At 34.2% G+C, this 18,833-nt stretch overlaps 1 pseudogene; it reads right to left on the bottom strand.

The window, feature by feature from the left end:
- Positions 1–17,225: 17,225 nt before the first annotated feature.
- On the bottom strand, positions 17,226–17,326 carry LOC122124315 (annotated as a pseudogene).
- Between the last annotated feature and the right edge of the window lie 1,507 nt (positions 17,327–18,833).

The following is an 18,833-nucleotide window of genomic DNA, read 5'->3' as shown; positions in this document are numbered from 1 at the left end:
ATCAATATTAAGATCATGTGCTGCTTCAGCCAACATCTTATTTCCTATTATCTGATAGAGACAGGCACATTATTACAGATTTTAGTCTTTTGTGACCTCCAGGAGCTCCTCCTCATGTTTGTGATTCAGTCTCTTCCCAAATCTTCCTGCCAAGGATATTGCTAACACAAAAGGAATGCTTATCAAGATATAAGACTCCTTCTAGTTATAAAATCCCACTTCTGTCTGAAAGAGAATCTCACCTGGATCTGATTTGTGTCTATAAAACTTTGCTAGGTAATTTATTATGACATCAAGTTTTAGTTGATTTGTTATTCATTTGCAGATATAATCATAATGAACACTTAGAAAACCTGGGTTTGTTTTATATAGACTTACAAGCTAATGGTGAATGCTCAGTGCCTGAGAATGTTTTTATAGTTACCATATTATAAAAATATAATGACTGAGAAAATTGGGACTAATATTATTTCTGCATATTTATAAAGATGGTCTCTTGATCAATTCATACCCTGAACTTTAATTTTCCTAAATGTTCTGGTCAAAAAGATTAAGCATGCTTGAATCAAACTCCATTCTCCATTTATAGACATATACAATGCAGGTAATGACTCAGTGACACCTAGGTTTAGAAACTGACTTTTGTGAATCTAAAACATACACTAGAGAAAAAAATAATTCCTTGAGCAAATGGTATTTGGAAAATTGGTAATCTACATGCAGAAGAGCAAAAGAAGACTCCATCTCTTATTCAAAATGAACTCATACTATATGCATAATGTCAGTACCAACTCTTTATAGATTAGGAAAACAAAATTTGGGTGTATGGAAACTTGTTAAAATTCACATAATAGAGTGCAGAACTGGGACTTGAAACATATTCTAACTTCAGGCAGAATATTTTTCATTATACTATTTTTCATCCCATAAAATTATTTCTTAAGGAAATGTAATTTGCCTCTTAGAGTTAGTAGAAGGCATACACCGACCTAAAATCCACAGTGGCTTATCTCACAATTCAGACTTTAATTTACTAAGATAACTCAAATAATTCTTTAGTATTCATCTTTGTGTCTTTGACATTAGCACATGTTTTTTAATATAGTGTGAGTTCAACACATGCTAAAAATAAATGAAATGGATAATCATTTATTCAGTCTTTATTGAACATCTATACAGTATTTGGTAGTAGATGTATGAACACTATATCTTCAGGGTTTAAAGATATAGAACCAAAGAAATCTTGAGAAATAGTCAAACATGTTCTTTTTCAGACTGTATTTTATAATTTCAGATATTCTTTAATACTAATAACATGACTGATAAGAAGCAAAAATTATTGAGCTATCTGTGGGATAGCCTTGTTCACATACTCAGAGAAGAATTGAATCAGAAAAAAAAATAAGAGAAGAATTCATAGCAGTGAGTTTCCAGATTTTTTTCTTATTCTTCTACTCACGATTATTTTTTCTACATGTGTTATACCTTCTTTCCTAAGTTTTATACCTTTGTGTTTTAAAAAAAATGTAGCCTATACTGAGGCCTGGACCTTCTTCCATTGTGAATTGGATGCCTATGGTAACAACAGATATTCAAATAATATGATCATCACTAGTTCTATTCAGTAATATCTGGCTTATTGATTGCTTTCAAGGGTAGAATAGGCCTATGTTTAATACTCCTCAATATGACCAACACCCAAAGTTCATGATCATGGAAATCCTAGTATGCCTGACCTTAGCCACTGAGAGACAATGATGCTCTGAAAGTCTTAATGGTGCGCAAACAGGAGGAAGTCAAGGGGAACAGCACAGGGTAGGGATTTGGGAACAAAACTAGGCTACTTGGCCATGTGTCTTGCAAAACAGGACTTAAATGAAATCATGGAAAGTTTCTGAGAGTAGCTTTGGATTAGTAGGCACAGCAAAGAGAAGCATTTACAGCCAGTTTTCGTAGCAAATTGTTAGATTTGAGAATCAAGTTATTTTATTTGATTGACTAGCCTTTCAAGGAGAAATATTTTTTGTAAAAAGTAACAGCATGATTCTTTTGCTTGTTTTCAGTGTTGTTTAACTTAAGGACAGGGGAATACGGCTAAACAACACAATGCCAAAAAATTAAGCTTATTTCATTTTTCAGGCTGCACTGTAGACTGGCATCAAGTGATTTGAATGTACCAATGGAACAGAAATCATAGCAACATGTGTCACTTCTGGGTGAGCAGGTTTTAGAGACTCTGCACACCTCATTGAATTCTCTTCCATTCTGCCACAGTGTCTGGCATGTTGTCAGAATGCTTTCACCAGCTTGGCTCCACAGAGGAGGTGTGCTCACACTAAGCAGAAGTCCTAGTCATCTGCATATAACTTGTATACGCAAAAGACAAGGCCCTTCTTTTGTTGTTTTAACTCAGTAATAAAAGTATTGTTTGCCTATGGGGCAGGAAAGTTGGCCTGGACCAAACAAAACAGATGTTAGATGTATAACTGGTGAATAGATGATAGGTAAATGGATGGATCAGTGAGAGGCTATTACAAAATGCATTGCCCATGTACTCCTCTCAACTTTTTCAATTTAGATTTTATATAGATGTGTTTTTTTTTTATTTTCAAGGTGATGTACAGAGAGGTTAGGGTTATATAATTAAGGTAATAAGTACATTTCTTGTCAAACTTATTACCCCTTCCCTCATTTTTCTCCTACTTTCCCTCCCTTCCAGCCTCCCAAGTTGTACAGATCATTTCCAAGATATTGTCTTGTGTATATTTATATCACTGTTGCATTGGTTCTTCTTTGTCCTTTGTCTTATCATTCTGTTGTTCTCTTTCTCTTCTCTAATTCAAATATATATATATATATATATATATATATATATATATTACCAGGATACCAAAATCAAATACAGTGACAGCAGGGGATATATCATAGGGGGAAGAATATACAAAAGGAACAAGAAATCACATAGTATATTAAACACAACAACAAAGCAAAACCTCTTATGTCCATGTCTTGGATTTCATTCGTTTAGCATCTTCTTATGTGGTCATATGTACACAGCTATTGAGCTATTCTGCTTATCTAATAAGATTATCCTAGACGCACATTAATTATTGCAAATAAGGGAAACTATGGGTCCTATGTTTCTTTGGGTCTGGCTTACTTCACTTAATATAATTTTTTCCAAGTCTTTCCATTTCCTTGCAAATGGGGCAGTGACATTCTTTCTGGGGAAGTATAGGATTCTATTATATATGTGTGTGTGTGTGTGTGTGTGTGTGTGTGTGTGTGTGTGTGTGTGTGTGTGTGTGTGTGTGTGTGTGTGTGTGTAGATAGATAGATAGATAGATATCACATTTTCTTGTCATTCATCTACTGAGGGGCATCTGGAAAGCATCCTCAAAAGACTACATAGAGTTCCCCTATGACCCAGCAATCCCACTTCTGGACATTGACCCAAATGATCACAAACAAGGCCATACTAAAGCTACCAGCACAACTATATTTACACAGCATTATTCACCATAGGAAAGATATGGAGCCAACCCGGATGTGTTTTATTTTAGTAAAAATGGCTTGAAGAAATGAATTTTGAAATTTAAGTAAGAACACAATTATTAACCTTGCAAAACAATTTTTCCTACTGGAATTCATTTAAAAGAATAAATCCTTGATCATTCATATACATATATATATACATATTTAAGCATATGTATGTGTGTATATGTATATCTATGTACATGTAGATATATATCTGTACCTATGTATATTTATGACATGCAGAGCAGCATCATTATACTAAAATATATCTTCTCTGTTATCTTTATCTCTTATCTTGTCTGTTTTATCAAGAATGGGCAACAAAGCTCTGAAATTTCTCTTTTTAATTTTTTACAAATAAATTTGTACAGCAAGTTTCACCATAATGTAGTACATAATATTTTCTAGATAAATTCTTGGTCCTTTGGGAGAACAATTAAAGTCAACTAATTCATTTATGATTAAGTTTATTTTTCTCCTTCTGGAATTACAATCTTAACATTTATATGATATTCTAAGGTTATAAAAATTATTAATGCAGTTATGTACATTGCTAATGTCATGATACTTCTATAATGAATAAAGGAAGATTGAATAAAGCATGCTGAACTGTATTCATACCTCTGCCAGCACATTCTCAGCTACTCATTACATAACTAGCACACAGAAGTTTGTTATCTATAATTGTTTTCTGGACAACTGAACATAGTTTGTAATGGAAAAAAATGATAGAAGAGAGAAAATGGTCTGCCAAATGTAAAGAAAAGACTTCAGTTACTTTGTTCACTACATACCCCTCTTAAGGGTCTCATGTGGACTGATATGACTGTAAAACAATGAGATCACATGATTGCTTTTCTCACTTTCTGCATTCAAAACTTTTGACTTCAGAGCTGGATGCAGGTGACTCACACCTGTAAACTTGTCTACTCAGAATGCTAAGATCTGAGGTATGTATTTTGAAGCCAGTCCAGGCAGGAAAGTCTATGAGACTAGTATCTCCAATTAATGACTCAAAAGCTTGTTGTGATTTTTTTTTTCTTTCAGGCGATTGTTTCTAACGCATTTATAAGATTATTTCTTTGTTGCTTTGTATGTCCCTCCCCCACAATATAACCCTTGCTTTCACTGTATTTGATGTCGGTATAATTTGTGGAGGGGAAGAGGAAAAACAAGTCGTTTAATTAAGGATACAGATGGACCCATTGCAACAATGAGATGTACATGTCCTTATGTCGAAAACGAACTTTACAACTTTGGTGGGGGGGGAGCGGGGAGGAGTGGGGGGGTAGAGGGGGGGGAAAAGGGATTGGAAGGGGAAACAAAGGAGGAGGCTACAATTCTTGATAAGAAATGTACTCATTATCTTGCCCATGTAATTGTAACCCCTCTGTACAGTATTTTCACAATAAAAAATAAATAAAAATAAAAAAAAAAGCTTGTTGTGGTTCAATGGTAGAGTGGTAGTCTTGAACCCAAATGCTCATGACCAGAACCCAGGCCCTGAGCTCAAGCCTCAGGCCCAGCGCGCGTGTGCACACACACACACATACACACACACACACAAAAACAAAACGTATGACTCCCATAAACCCAACTCCCATGCATACGCCTCTCACATAGTCCATTATATCATCATACCTTCACCCTTACCAAACATCCCCACAACATACATTCTCTTTCAAATATCTTGGTTTTAAATATGATTATTATAGACCATATTAAAAAGTAGACTCTGTGCCTCATTCTATACCAAATACAAATTGCAAGTTTAATTATAGCAAAATAAGTTATACAAAAAATCTTTTTACAATATTCACAGATATACATATATACATTCTGCATTCAAATCTTAAATATCCATAAGAAAGTTGCCACATAATGAAAGCAGATTTGATAAATTTACTGTGGAAACATACCTTTAGGTCTAATTTACTTTTGCCATGCAGGAAAACAAACAAACATTCAGCAACAAAATCCAGTGCAATTATGATAAGTTTGGTTAATTCCAGGAACAACTATCTCTTGTTTTAGAATATATTCTCAATCAGTTTGGTGGGGAATTTTCTAGTCAATACATTTCTTCTCTTTTGCATATTCACTACAAGACTTTCCTTCTCAGATATATGTGGATCATTTTAAATGCAATGGTTAAAGTAATTTTCTACGTACCTTCTTGCAGAGCTATCTCTAAAGTTGGTTCTGATATATTTGCTCTTTAATACAGAACACCTTTTGATAAAAGGATCATATCTTTTTCTAGTTAGAAGGTCACCAGAAACAATTTCTGTCTTAACACCTTCAAACAAAATGTAATATGATTTTAAGGCAGAATTATGGAAGGTAATACTTTATCAGCCAAACAACTCACAATGTAGACTACTATTTCAGTAGTAGTGATTGTCTTTATAAGGTGATTCTTCATTCAGCAATGATTCTCTTTTTGCCATGTACAATGTTCAGATGGCCATTTTGTTAATTTTTAATTCTTCTCTGGTTCCCATTTCCAGGGGATATCTGATACAATTTTCTACATGGAACCTCAAAATAATGTCTAATTCAGGTTTCAATATGACATTTTAAAAAATAACTAAGCCTATCAAAGCTAATATCAGCTACTTTGTATTAAAGGACTATTAAAGGTCTCTCATGCTGTACAAAACTGACATTTGTTGTTTTATTGCATTAGAAATATATGTGGATTCCTGAAGAAATATTTTATGTTGTTTTATTAAGTAAAGAAAGAAATCTCCAAGATTTTAGGAAAATGATACAAACATGTAAGCTATTTAAATAGTAGAGTTGAGTTTTGAATCTAAATATATCAAATCCCATGCACCTAGACTTTGTTATAAATCACAATGGTGTCTCAAAATGCTTATTTTCTTTTATAATATTAAATCATAAGCAGCAAAATAAGACTCCATTCTCAAAAGTACATATACAGTGTAAAATGTAGAGTCATTCATCTATCTGGACAGATGAAATGATTATCCTTTTCTACAAGTTAATTACACAGTTGAAAAATAAAACTAGTAAATTATGCTTTAGTATTTGGAATATGTGGCAGAACACTAAGGACATAATCCATAGTCTTAAACTATATTTTAATTTTTGTAGTTTTAAACTATCATAAAATGCAAAGTTCTTCAACCATTTAACAGAAAGGGAGGAGAATTTTAAGGATTTAGAGAGAGGAAAAAAATCATTTTGGGAAGGACACTTTTTTCCCCCATGCATTTAGCATTAGTGTATGACTTGAAAGAGGACATAATACATATAGTACAAGTACATATAGGCTTAAAATCTTTTTATAAATAAAAATGTCATGGAAACATACTTTATGCAGCTGTTCTCAGGGCACTGATAGATACTGACAGCCAGAACACCATCTGAGATATGCCCACATATTGTGACCAGATTGAAAACAGACCAGCAGAACCCATCTTGCCAACAAAAAAGAGAATGTGAAATGGATATGTGAAGAACCCCGAGTCTCTCCAACTGGGGAAGCTACTGACACATTTTAATCAGACCTTCAGTCGTTAAGACATTAAGACCAATATCAGTTTAGGAGCATCATGCATTTGAGCAACGTTACACTTGCATCGTTCTCCTGATCTCTCCCACCCCAACCCATCCCTCAGCTTACCTGATTTCACTTTCACATGCATTGAACATTATGCCTACATTTGCCTACCCTCCCTGTCTCCATTTCCCCCACCTCCTCTCTTTGACCTCAAATCCCACAGAACATGATCCAGTTTCCTGGTATTCATTTTGTTAAAGTTTCTTTGTTGAAGAGTTTTACCACTGGAATCAAATATGTTTGTGTATGTATGTATATGAACCTGTAAAACTTTATACATATATATAATTTAGATCTCACTTCTACTAATAATTATATAATTATCCCTTAGGAGCTCAATATCATACCACTTCATTTCACTATTGTCATAGGTGACAAGTAACAACAATAAAAATTTCACTGATGAATTTTGTAGATACATCCCATAGAGAAATAGTTTTAGTGAGTTTGAAACATCTTCTGCTATTATAGGAATCTAAGGTGTATGTTCTTTGCTCCAACTTGGCTCATTCAAAACCCAGTCCTGAGGAAAATAGGGGAAACTTTCTTGTATTGAATCTTCATCTTTGGAGGCCCCCTTCATGTCACGAGACCTTCTATGACAAGCAATGGGCTACACTATGACAATGTGTAAGAAATTCATTTCTCCCCAGATTGTACTCTGACATTTTCTTCAAAAATTAGTAAAGACCTGGAACCTCAATGCATAATAGATCCACAATCTGCATTTTCTCCTCAAACTCACAGATTATTCTTCTGAAAGTCAATCCAGGTGAAATGAAGAGAAGGGGAATTGCTACCAATACCTTCTTTTCCAATTAATAGTACCCTGTGGGGGGAAAAAGGGTTATTCAAAAGTTAAAAACCAGTTTAGAGAAAGTAGATAAAGCTAGTAGAGTCCTTTGGCCTCCTTTTAATATGCAAATACCAGCTTGTGAATTCATTTAAAATTCCAACTTTATCTTTCATGTCATACACAAATACCCCTATGCATTGAGGGGAAATGTATGCAAGTGTTCACAGGGGGAGAGGTGTGAAATTAAATTTTTGAGAGTTTATTGTTCAATAGAAACTTTATTTACACCATAGCAATGAATTTCACACTAACTTTGCAAAGCATTTAATATCGATTCCATTTTATAGAAAATGATTCTGATAGGAAAGTTAAATATGTGTTCCGCACTACAGGGGTGGTAACCGATTCCAAAACGCATCCTCCTTTCCTTACAGAAAAGTTATGGCCATCATATGTGCAGTAATCTCTCCAATATTTTCTGGTCTTGAGATTTTAATCCAAGTTTCTCTAACTGGTATTGAGACCACTGTTCTAAAAAGCATTGACTTCAAAAGTGAGCCCATGAGTTAAGTTAAATATGGATATGTGCCTTTGCTCCGCATCTATCTCCTTTGAGTTAAACTTGAGTTAAACAGTCTCTTGGGAAATTCTGCACAAAGATATGTTCATCATCCAATGTATTTGTCTAAAAAATGATGACATTTAACTTATCAGCTTTCCAATTTGAAGGCACAAAGATTAATTGAGGCATCTTATTACCAGTCATTACAATTTCCTATTACAGAACACCCTTTCCCCACAAGGGACACTTGGGATAATCTCTAGGGACTGTCCTAAATTTGAAGTCACTTTGGTTCCAGGGAGAGCAGAGCTTTGCAGACAAATCACTCCTCCCCCTAAACAACATGGGAATTGGATGGGCCTCTCAGGTATTAAAGATGGCTTGGAAATGTGTTTCAAGACTAGAACGGAGATAATGATCAACCAGACCACACTTTCGCCAGCAACGCCCAACAATATATATCTCGTGCAGGTTCTCCAATTCTTCTGTTTGAAGCTAAAACTCATTGTAGTACCACCTTAGCATGATATACGTATGCAAACTTCTCATTTTCCCCAAATGGCCATTTTGATTAAAATCCTTTTCCTCCCCTTTCACTGTCAGTACTATTTGCTTTATTTCAGAAAATCCCAAGATCTGACAAGTTGGAAACCCTAGAGTCAGGACTGTAGCCTAGGATTCTCATTATATTTCTTGAAACATGCCAAAATATAACTCTAAAACATGAAAAATTAAAATGTGTATTTCCAAGGAGACACCACTGTATTTAGATCTACAAATCAGTATGTAATTTCAACCTAATTAAAATATGTTGTCATGCAAGTAGAATTACATTTTTAATCATTTATTAATAATTAATGTTTAAATATTTACTTTCTCTCTCATGGGCATTCTGTTGCTTAGTGAGTATAAATTAAAGTTTTTAAAATTTAAATGCTTTTAAGAGATGAATATAAAAACATGGAGCTTCTTAAGTATCCCTGTGTTCCTAGATTACAAACACATGTCCTTTTAAGATTATCAACTCAATTTAGATATCACTTTCCATTTCAGAAACATGATGTGTATATTATTCTCACCACATTCAAGACATTGAATTATAATCTCTCTTTTTGCCACAGATATTTACTCTGCTTTTGTATTTTAAAATCTTTTGTTCTCTCAAACACAAACTGTTCTATTCTCTTAATCATACACAAAGTATTATTTAACTATAGTGTCTGATTTGGTCAAATCTGGATGTAGTACTATCAGATCTACAGAGTTATCTGCTTGCTACATAATCCATGGTGGGACAGAGACAGGGTAATCATAGGAAACACTTCTACCGCAAATGAAGAAATGGGAAGGCCAATAGCAACTAATGATCTGCAACAATTGAGAGCCTATTGAATAAACATTGCTCAATCTACAGCTCTTAGGACAGGCAATGTTCTTTCCTTAGGATTCATTTCAGCCCTATCCATTGTGTTCTGTAAATCTTGTCTCCATTCACCAGGAGTTCCCTCTTTCCTTGTCAATCAATTTCCTTGGCCATTTTTTTGAAAAGGTCATTAAACATATTTCTTGGCTAATTCCTACTGAAGGCCTTTTTATATCTCAAAATATCATATTTTTTACATTCTTTTAGTGAGGTAGGTACCATATTTGCCAATACAACTCTCTTGAAATATTGTGCTTCCTTTACATTTGATTCTAATCTCATTCACATTTCAGAATGATTTTTTTCAAATATAATTTTTCTTCTTAATTGCATAGTTGGCATACTGTATACTGTATTTTTTTATACTTATACCTTTTAGGGAGCTTTGTTATTTGGCTTAACAAACCTACTAGATAAGCCTTAATTCTTCTACAAGTTTTAACAAAGAATATCATAATTACAGACTTAACTTGATCTTTGCTCCAAGGTCATATCTTATTATTACATTCATAGTACTTCTTTATCTAAGGCTGCTTTTCAATAGATTGTAAAATAAATTATTATAACATTAAACAGACAAAGCAGAGTTTGTCCAAGGTTGTTGAAACAAGGGAAAGAGACTGAACTCAACCCCACCAAGTGACAAACTGTAGATAGCTATTTTTATTCAAAGTCAACTGTTATCTAAGATCCAGATTGTGGTAATTTCCTCATGGGAATATGTTTATAAGAGTGGCTGGAGAAGAGGATTTTATGGGTTTCAGTGTCAGAACAATCTTAGCAAAATTATTACTGATAATTAATCCCATCACAGAGCATTAGAAAGAGTTATAGGTCTTCAGTTAGGACACTACAATCCTGTGAAGTTAATCTGTAGGGAATTCTGGATAGAAAAATGAACAATTTCAGCCAGCTGAAGCAAACAGGTAGTGTTCATCTGCTTAATATTTCTTCTTCTCCTTTGTCGTTCAGTCTATACCTCCCATCTCACCAGTGCTTTAAAGACTATTCACTGGGGCGTTATATTCACCTTGCTTCCATAGAAAATATCCTAGCAGGAAAAGATGAAAAATGTACAATTCCTATTATAGCAGTCTTACATCTGTCTGACTAGGCTCTACCTGGCAACATGAGGTGTTTTACTTATTTTTAAATTATTCAAGTAAAAGCTTCCAAGGGTTTATTTGAAATTAAAATAAATGTACTATGTGATGGCTTCACTTCCTGTTTTGTGTTTAAATATCTATATTATGCATATATATATATATATATATATATATTATTTTCCGTAAGCATGTAACTAAAAATCTAAAGAGTAAGAAAGAATATGAATATGGGCTTTGGAGTTAGGTTTAATTGACTTGAGTTCCAGATGCGACTCTATGCTAATACTAGGATTTGCCTGTGCTAAGTGAATTTAATTCTAGAACATTCCTGTTGTGACTAAGTCATGCTTTTGGTGGATAACAAATATTGCAGGTATTTTGTAGGGAAACTAATGATGTAACACATACATAGTGCATCATGATCACTGAGAATTCAAAAATATATATTTTGTTTATAATAACCTTGGGAAGATTTCATTTTCTACTACCCTTCAACATTCTTAATGAGAGATTAATAAGAGAGAGCAAATAGAAATATTGTTATAGATGTATCACTAATATAACATATGTGAGTAAATTGTCACTTAGCTAGGTATTTTTGAACTTGGGCCTAAGTAGTCTCTTTAGCAAACAAGAGTACATCTCTAAAGAAAGTGAAGGAGCTTTAGGTTTCCAAGGGAAGAAAAGTGAAGATACGGGATACTAAAGGTAAGCAAAGACAAGTTTGTAAGAAGTGTTATACAGATTCAATAAAGGTGGAAAGTTCATTCCCATGATTAACTTTTATCATTCTTAGTAGAGAAAAGAGAAGGAATGTCTTTGAGAATTTATATCCTGATTTGAAGCAAATAGAAAAGAGATGAACAATATTTTTCTTCTCAATACATCTTCAGCTTAAAATTATCTTAATGTCAAGTAGTATATATGAGGGCTACATATTCAGTTTTCATTCATGGTCATACATATTGGTATTGGACACTTTCTAATATGTATTCTATGGTAACTTTACTCATGTGACATAAATACATTTCCAATAAAATTATTATTAATACCCACTAATATTGTCAACATAGGTTGAATTTGAAAATTGCAGATGAGGTCAGATGTTGTTAAACTCACATACAAAGATAAAACAGATCAAACATACTGTTGGTTTTGTTGTAGTCAAGATCTCTGTGAATGGAATAGAGGCAACAACTCTATCTGTAGCTACTTTTGTCTCTTTTTAAAATTCAGTTCTCAGGCCGGCTGCTGTAAAAGCCTAGAAAACACAGGCCTTGTGTGAATAAATGAGTTGTGGCTACAGTCCAATAAAATTTTATTTATGAACACTGAAACTTAAATTTAATACAATTTTATGTGTCACAGAATACTGATATCTTTTATGACTTTTCAGCCATTTCAAGAAGCAAAAAATGAATAAATAGAAACATATTTTTAGCTCAATAACTGCAAAAGTAGGCAGGTTTTTTTGTTTGTTTTTTGCCTCACAAGGTGCAGTTTGCTCACTTCTGTCAGTGGATTACTGAGTTAGCCCTCTTTGCTGACACGTGCTCTTCACTGTGGAACATTGTCCAAACATCAAGGGATTATGAAACAAACTGAGAATGAAAGGAAGAGGGAGAGAAAGAGATAGGAAATAAAGAGAGATAAAAATGAGAGACTGAGCGGGGAGAGAGAAAGGGAGGAGCTGAGATCTTACTCAACTTCAAGGTAAAAGAGAGACTATAATATTAAGTAGTTATTTAATCTTGTTCATAGAGGATTACCAAAAGTAGAAGCAGGGTGCAGGTGGCTCACACCTGTAATACTAGCTATTCATGTGGCTGAGATGTAAGGATCACAGTTTGAAAACTGCCTAGGCAGGCAAGTCCTCATGAGACTCTTATCTCTGATTAACTACTCAAAGTGGCTCAAGTGATAGAGAACTAGCCTTGAGCAAAAAAGCTCTGGGACAGCTCCCACTTTGTGAGTTCAAGCCCCAGGAGTAAAACAAATTGAAACAAAATATGTTCTTTTCATATGCAGAAGCTAGATCGAAAATACACTGGGACATAATAAATTATACAGATCTTTAGGCATTCCCACACAGTGAGACCAAAGGAGGATACTCTTAGGAGAGGAACAGAAAGGCACAATGCCTATTTGCACCTGATCATACAAAATAATACTTGTTGGAATGAACTCCAGGAAATCGAAATGAGATTTTTTTTCCTTTTTTGCTGTTTTTCTTTTCTTTTCTTCTTGTCTTGTTTGTTTGTCTATATGTCTTTGTGAGTGTAAGGTGAGGCACAGAAATGGAGGAACAAATGGTGAACAAATGGAGCAATGAAATTCATTGGATACTATGTTGAAATGAACTATACAACTTGTGGGTGGGATGGGAGGGAAAACCTGGGAGAGAGAGAGGGAAGGGGTGACATTATCCAAAGGAACTGTACTCTTCCTGACTTATGTAACTGTAACTCCTATGTTTTTAGCCTTTTCAAATAAAAATTAGAACAAAACAAAAACAATAAAAAGAGTAATTTGCTTTGAGACATTGTACAAAGTGAAAGCAGAAGTCTTCCTTCATTTGGAGTTACTGAAAACATTAGGTTGGGATATTTCTTATCCTGTCTCTAAATGACCTTCAGTCCATAGCTCTTTATATATATATATATATATATATATATATATATATATACATATATATATATATATATATAACTTTATTATTTATTTATTTTTGTTGGTCGTGGGTCGTGGGGCTGGAGCTCTGGGCCTGGGCACTGTCCCTGTGCTCTTCAGCTCAAGGCGAGCTCTCTAGTGCCACTTCTGGTTTTCTAGTGGTTTATTCGAGATAAGAGTCTCACAGACTTTTCTGCCCAGGCTGGCTTTGAACCATGATCCTCAGATCTCAGCCTCCTCAGTAGCTAGAATTACAGGTGTGAGCCACCGGCACCTGGTATAGCTCTCAATATTTTTCATGCTCCTTTAACTCCTTGACATTTTCCTCTACTGTGATCACCAAGCTGCCTATGCAAATTCAATATTCCAAATTGTTAACATCAGAATATTATAACTGCAAATTGTTTCTCTTTAAAGAAGATTTTACTAAAAAGTCCATTCTTAACCTAAATTGATGAATAAGTTTAGTAAAGTAGAAAAATTTAAGGTGATATAAAAATAATCAGTTAGGATATGTATGAGAGTATTCTTCTACAATCCCAGCATTACTTGAGAAGTTGAAGGAGGAGGGGCATTAGTTCAAGTCCAGACTGGGATATAGAGAGAAACCATTCTTCAATCAACATGCAAACAGAAATTAAAAATTATATAAGTCCCAATAGGATTAGATGGGACTTTTGTAATAAACTGGGAAAATCTTATATTAGTAGTTTAAGGTAAAACTTAATGAGCAGGTAATATTGTATATGTTATTAGCAGCTTTGTCTCAGGGTCACATGAGCAAAATTTTAAAAAACCATAAGACATCATACAGGGATGCATAAAACAATATGTATTAAAATACTTGATATGACTGATTATTAACAAAATAAAAACAAATATATTTTATGTGCAAAAGGATTATGAAGATCATTGTATCTGAAACTGTTACTCTTTTCTACTATTTTTGTGATCTAAAGGTCTCGATATATTTGACCCTAGTTTTACAAAGTAAATATGAATATTCTTCTGGTTCTGTTTTATTTTTTCTTACAAAGATAAAGTAGCTCTTTTTAATAAAAATAAAAATAATAATAATGTTTTATACTCATGAGACACAGTATTAGACAAATTGATGAAGAAGAAAGAAATCTTAATAAAAACATTGTATTTTAGTTTAGCAAAACCTAAAGAACTAACAACTAAAATTATGAATGTTTCCTTTTTTTCTAGACATTCAACTACATTTTCTAGCTTTTTTTGTCATTAGGATTAGTCATGTGGCTTACTAATGATCAGACAGAATGTGGATTTTCCCTTCCTGGATCATAAAACCCTCATAAAATGATTCTCATGTTCTGCTTATAGGCATATGATACTTTTATTGTATGCTTTTTACTTTCACCTTTGATTTTATCACTGTGCATTTACTTCATGTATTTTGCACATTCACTGACATCAACACTCTGAAATGAACATATTTATGTCTGCTAACATCCTAATTCTTTGTCTACCATTTCTAATTTTACTAAATGATCTCCAGAAGCCATTGCTCATAGATTATTGTTTTTTTTTTTCCTTCTGGCGGGGGGGGGGGGGAGGGAGGGACAGAAATAATCAGGAGAAGTTTTCATAGTGCAGCTTCTGATGCCGAAGGGTCACAGAAGAAATGACAAAATAATACAGTTGGATGTGAAGGCTGAAGGTTTTATTTTTCTTTGAGAGACAAATGCACTAAAAACAATGGTAGGGAGTGCACTTAAAAAATGCCATCATGAAACTATTTACCTTGACAACAATTTAGAATGGGAACATGATAAAAAAAAAATAAAAAAATCACCCATCCTCAATTTGTTTATTTATAAGCTTTGCACCATCAGCATCTTTATTCTCTATTCCGTCAGTGGCATAGCTACTTCCTTGAGTTCAAAAACTGTAATAGATCTCTATATCATACAGAGAGTTTGGAGGACTTATTCATTTTTCCTGCAAAAGTTAAATAAAGTGCAAAACTTTCAGCCCATCAATCCTTTAGCAAGCTGTCCAAGGTGACATTTCATTAGCACATTTTGTCAGTGGATAAATCGTACAGCATGCTCTGAAGGGAAGGTGGAAAACATCTAGTCCTTTTTCATTAGATTCATCTGAACTTGAACCATTGGAGATTACATACAAAAAGCACACGAAACAGAAGCAGCCCTATCCTGTCTATAAACTACATTAATCATTCATTCCCTTCAGAGTGTCTTAAGTCAGTGCCATGTCTCTGGTTAAGCCCTAAACTGGCTATTCAATTTTGAGTTGCATGACAGATACATTTCAAGGAAAATCAGAGACATTACGACTCCTGCCATGCTTGATAAAGTCCTCATTCATCAATTAAGAGGTTCCAATAAGTTAAGATGGATAAAAAAAATAAGGAAAATTGCATGATAACACTTGCTGACTTCTTTCTTCTCTTTCTCGTTTTGCTTCATTCTAAGTATAGGTGTTATAAAGCCTTATGAAAATGTCTTGATGGGAGGTAATCCCTAGAATCTGGGGAAGCGGGCTCTTTTCCGCCTCTAGCTCAGATGGGTACATTTCTGGAATTCACTGGGAACAGACAAATTTTGTTGGAAGATTCATAATTCTCAATTTCTCACACACAGTCTCTTGTTGGAATAGCAGTCTCTGATTCACATCTTTATCTCCTACTCTCATTTTTTCTTCAATTTTGTTGGATCAAATCAAATTGCTAGGAATTTCCCCAGTTTTAAATAGCTATGGTGTCAAAGTGTTTCTGAAACATATGCTTAACTATAAATTTCTGTTCTATAAAACTATGCAGCATATACTTCAACTAAGAATTTTTTCACAAGTATAAAATGGAGGAGAATATGTCTTTATAAAACCGAGAATTTTCATTAGACAAATCATCAAAATGAATAAAAACTGACAGTAAATAGAGACTGTTATTAAACAAATACAACATCTGGTCCATTTTGAAGTACATTGAGAGAAGTAGCAGCATCAACTAAAGAATATTTAGCAACACTGAGGTTAGAAAATCCAGGCGATAATGCTGAGTTGGTGCAAACTTTGAAAAAGTAAAATTTGTAGTATATTTCTGTAGAACTATAGAGAATTGGTCAACAGATATATCCAAGATCTCCTTGTGCCAAAGACAGCATTTGGTAATGTTGTGGAATTACATCATGATTCAAATGACTTCAAAGTGTTTTATTTTCAATAAATAAATGGTTTTAAAAATGCACTGCTAAGAGCATCTTGTGGTGCTTCTGGACCATTGTAGGCAGGTAGGAACATGGGAGTGTGCAAACATTAACTGAACCAATAGTCCTTGTTTTACATACAGAACTTTGCAGTAAAATTTCCTTTGAAGAAAAATCCTGTAGCTAGGAAGCAGCAAAAAATAACTGCAATAATTAAAATGGAGGACAACTATTTTTATCACTGTTATAAAGCACAATTTATTATAAAACATGACCCAAAATTTACATATGTGGATCTAAGCCAACCACTGGCTTAGATAATTTGGATGAACTATCTTTTTATAAAAAATACATATAGGATGCTTCATGCATTTGCATGTCATCTTTGTGCAGGGGCCATGGTAATCTTCTCTGAATCATTCCAATTTTAGTATGTGTGCTGCTGGCACAAGTGCTGGATGGAATATCTTTATTGCATTGATGGAATTGCTGAAATTTGTTTGGAGATCAGCAGCATAGCCAAAGATAAACCATTTATTAAAGTGATTAATCATGTTTTTCCTATGAAGCAGAATATCCAAATACATTTTTCTTGGCAATTTGTCTTAACAAAAATGCTTTAAAGAAGTATCATGGGTTTTTTTTTTTGTTTTTGTTTTTGTGTTTTGTTTTGAGGGGTTGGAGTATTTTGGGGTTAGAACAGATAAATATTTACTCCTTTTGATCTCAGTTAAGTTTTTTCTGGGACATAAAACTTCCATTTCCTTGGTACTTTATGAGATGTTTTCATGGAGATTCAAGTTGATTTTCATAAGTATGTGAATTAGGTAGAATCTAGTTAAGCTGCAATGATTTGTTTCCAAAATTTATCTGATCAATGAATTGACAGAGCTAGAACTTGACATAGAGCATCTGGCTTTCCTCCCCAATCTTAATGGGTCACCTTTGGAAGAGTCATTGGAATACATTACTGCATAGCACGAAGACATGGGCTGGACAAAGTGGCAGCACAATTATTGCAGTAGCCCTTTGCAAATGCTTCACAGCTCACTTTGTAAAGTCACTCACAGCAATGATAAAAAAATATGTTTTCACATGGTTTATTTTTCTTACTACTTTGCACAGTAAAAGTATATTTTGCTTTATATTTTAGGAAAGATAGCCCTAATATAAAAATACTCATTAAATATTTTAAGTAGCTTTGTCTAGAATATACTTTGAATTATTCTCATGCTTGTAGCCAGACTGCTGCTTTGATTTCCTCATGGAAGAAGGAAGGAATGTTATTTGCCTACTATATTGATATTTGCAGAAGCCACAGCATTCGATATTCACCATTGCCACCTGATTCACAAAACCACTGACTGCACATAATAGTCTGTTACTCACCACAGGTTAATGGAAAACACATCATATCCAAGTTTATTACCTATTGGGTAAGCACACATTGGTGCATTCTTTTCCTTTCTGTTTCCAGGGTTTGAATCCAGGACCCTTGTCTTTCTAACCAAACTCTTAAGCACTTTGAACCACAACCCAGTCTTTTTCTTTTTCTATTTTGTTTCTAAGACCATTCCTGATCTTTCTATCTCTGCTCAGCCTAATCACAGATTTTGTGATATTGCTACCTCTGCCTCCTCAGTACTTGGGATTGCAGGTCTGGATCCCCAGCCCAGGCTTCTCTGTTCTTTTTAAAGGTCCATTGTTTTAGGGACTCAGTTCACCTGTTCCTCTCTCTGCTCTTTTTTGAGATTCACATTTCCTACAACACCCTGGTCCAATGAGTACTTGAACAAAAATGCCCTAAAAGCTTGAGGTGCTGCAGCATGGCTGCCAAGCTGGCCATGATTAACCAACAACTTTACATTGCTCTCATCTGAGCAAATACAATAGCATCCAAGCATGCCTTTGGCACTGTGGAAGGCCTCGTTCTCCAAGGATGGGTAGATAGAGATC

Source organism: Dipodomys spectabilis, unplaced genomic scaffold (genome assembly GCF_019054845.1).
Source record: "Dipodomys spectabilis isolate Male_0828 unplaced genomic scaffold, ASM1905484v1 ptg000006l, whole genome shotgun sequence".
Taxonomy (NCBI): domain Eukaryota; kingdom Metazoa; phylum Chordata; class Mammalia; order Rodentia; family Heteromyidae; genus Dipodomys; species Dipodomys spectabilis.
The sequence above is the reverse complement of the archived record's forward strand: the minus strand, read 5'-3'. Positions and strand labels throughout refer to the sequence as shown.